This window comes from Schistocerca serialis, chromosome 7 (genome assembly GCF_023864345.2).
Source record: "Schistocerca serialis cubense isolate TAMUIC-IGC-003099 chromosome 7, iqSchSeri2.2, whole genome shotgun sequence".
In the NCBI taxonomy this organism is placed as follows: domain Eukaryota; kingdom Metazoa; phylum Arthropoda; class Insecta; order Orthoptera; family Acrididae; genus Schistocerca; species Schistocerca serialis.
The window spans coordinates 27,961,606-27,964,669 of record NC_064644.1 but is presented as its reverse complement, the minus strand read 5'-3'; the positions used below and the strand labels follow the sequence as shown (position 1 = coordinate 27,964,669).

Genomic DNA, 3,064 nt, shown 5'->3' with positions numbered 1-3,064 from the left:
CTGAAAATGCGAAAAGTGTCATCCAGGTGGGTGCCACGAATGCTGACAGACAACCACATGGCTGCCCGGGTGGCATGTTGCCAAGCAATGTTGACGCGCAACAACAGCATGAATGGGACTTTCTTTTCGTCGGTTGTGACAATGGATGAGACGTGGATGCCATTTTTCAATCCAGAAACAAAGCTCAATGGAAGCACACAGATTCACCGCCACCAAAAAAATTTCGGTTAACCGCCAGTAATGAAAAAATTATGGTGTCCATGTTCTGTGACAGCGAGGGCGTAATCCTTACCCATTGCGTTCCAAAGGGCACTACGGTAACAGATGAATCCTACGAAAATGTTTTGAAGAACAAATTCCTTCCTGCACTGCAACAAAAACGTCCGGGAAGGGCTGCGCGTGAGCTGTTTCACCAAGACAACGCACCCGCACATCGAGCTAACGTTACGCAGCAGTTTCTTCGTGATAACAACTTTGAAGTGATTCCTCATGCTCCCTACTCACCTGACCTGGCTCCTAGTGACTTCTGGCTTTTTCCAACAATGAAAGACACTCTCCGTGGCCGCACATTCACCAGCCATGCTGCTATTGCCTCAGCGATTTTCCAGTGGTCAAAACAGACTCCTAAAGAAACCTTCGCCGCTGCCATGGAATCATGGCGTCAGCGTTGTGAAAAATGTGTACGTCTGCAGGGCGATTACGTCGAGAAGTAACGCCAGTTTCATCGATTTCGGGTTAGTAGTTAATTAGAAAAAAGAAATCGGAGGCCTTAGAACTTGAATGCACCTTGTAGAGGAAGACGAGGAGACACTGATGCACCCAAGGATAACATAGGACAGGAACAGGTCCTCTTTTAAGTGAGTACTTATTGTGAGCACAATATTACGAGTTTACTTGGGCAAACAAAACGCAACGAGTCCTATTCAATTTCATCAAAAGCATTCTCTCTATAAACTGTTTCAAAACAGGTCCACGTGGCTGTCAAACGAATCTTCTCTCCATGATACGCAATCTAGAACAACGTAAGTCAATTTCTGAACTGTCATGCTGCTCCTTCTAAGGAGTAAGTGCATTAAGTAGACTCACTTTTTATCTAAAATCATCTAACATACTGCGTCAAACGCAATAGCTGCATACTTAGTATGCTTTAATGAAGTACACGCTAGGCGAGATGACGCTGAGAACGAATTTGCCGTCTCATCAGAATAATAGCTTGTCACCATATTACAAAACATTACACTCGTAGCTGCACACTGTGGAAGCATTAATGTATCTCGATTTACAGTCATGTAATTCTTTAGAACGTAAAAGTACAACGCGAGGATTCCACCTTCATCATTTGTTCATAATATTTATCCTGTGTAACAAATATTTTAGAATATCACAGAAAACTCAGTAGTGAGCTGCATGGGCAAATCGTAAAATACCTTCTCTCAAACTGCAAAAAAGAAGAGAAATATTGTGAGTGCAGTACCTCAACCACCATCCTCTACTTCTCTCACAGACGTTATTTTCTCAGATGTACGTAAGAGGATGTAGTATGGTGTCTCAATCGTCTTGTAACCTAAGCCGATCAAATGTTAGGGATAAACATCTCCATGAGGCATAGCACCTCGCCTGTAGCATCTGACAGTAATATATATTGAGCATTCCTGTCCCGCTCTCGCACTTAGGCTACTGAGCGAAACCGTGACGAAATGCACTGCTCTTCATCCGATTTTCTGTCCCTGCCCTGTTGATCTTGCGTACTAAGTGTCCCGTACTGATCAACAATACTGACGATCACATCATACAAGTGTTTTGCAAGACACCTACAAAGCATGGCAAAAAAGATGGAAGCACCCAGAAAAGAAGGAGAAATACAAGTAGCATGTCATACTGTTTCAGTGATTACAATTCTGAGTATAATTTTCAAAGAACTTAGTAGTATGAGACCGCCCAACAGTATGACGTCGCATTCCCTCTGGCCTGGACGCTTGCACTGATTCGATTGGAAAGGGCATCGTAAGGCCATTGTATCCTCTCCTGAGGCAATCTAGCTCACAGCTGTTGTAGCTGGCTGTCGATATCCTAGATACCGGCACTGGAGTGGATTTGAGATGCGACCTGGTCCCACACATTTTCTTTCGCAGATAGATGAAGGGATCTTGCTTGCCACGAAAGTACCTCAACATCACCCACACAGTTCACAGAGATGGTGCCATTTGTGGTAGTGTGTTTAACTGTTGAAAAATGGCACCAACCTACCGTCCCTGGGCCAACGGCCTTGCCGCAGTGGTGACACCGGTTCCCGTCAGATCACCGAAGTTAAGCGCTGTCGGGCTGGGATATCAGTTGGATGGGTGACCATCCTGTCTGCCGAGCGCTGTTAGCCAACACCGACCCAAAGGAATGCCTTGTTGGTGACGTCACGTCACCTAGGCACGGCGAACGCCAGGTCTGTTGCAGGCAGAAACGCCTGGGCGTGCTTATCACTATAAATCTCTTATTTTTGGACAAAATATTTGGTATTGTTTTGGATTCTGCAGTTTTATTTAAATGAAAGATTTTCTTACTATTGTAAAGCTACAAATGAAGATGAATCCTGTCGAAACAAACGGAGATCAATATGAGAAGATGCTTTGCCCCATCGCAAGCTTCGGAAATTTTACATTCAAGTAACTATACTTACTTGATCGATTTCGTTATCGAAACTTACCCCAGCCCCCTTACAATTAACTCGTTCCTTTTATTTATTTATTTATTTATTTTCGTTTGACATCGTCACTGGAAATGTAAACTAATTTACACGTGTTAATGTCCAACTGTTGCCAGTCATTAGATTTCAGTCGTTTTCAACGAAAGGAATTCTAAACAGTAAACAAAATAGCTTCATGCATCGAAAATACTGCTGAGCTTAAACTTTTTTAAACATGCACATTAGAAAAAAATTAAATATTCCCCTCTAGCAACTGAAAGGAGAAACTTTATCAGATAAAAAAAAATTTTATTTGATAAAAGAAGTGTGGTGTCATCGCCAGACACCACACTTGCTAGGTGGTAGCCTTTAAATCGGCCGCGGTCC

General features: G+C 43.1%; 1 pseudogene; it reads left to right on the top strand.

Annotated features, from left to right (window-relative positions):
• The first annotated feature begins 2,256 nt into the window (after positions 1-2,256).
• LOC126413459 (5S ribosomal RNA) lies at positions 2,257-2,374 on the top strand (annotated as a pseudogene).
• The last annotated feature ends 690 nt before the right edge of the window (positions 2,375-3,064 follow it).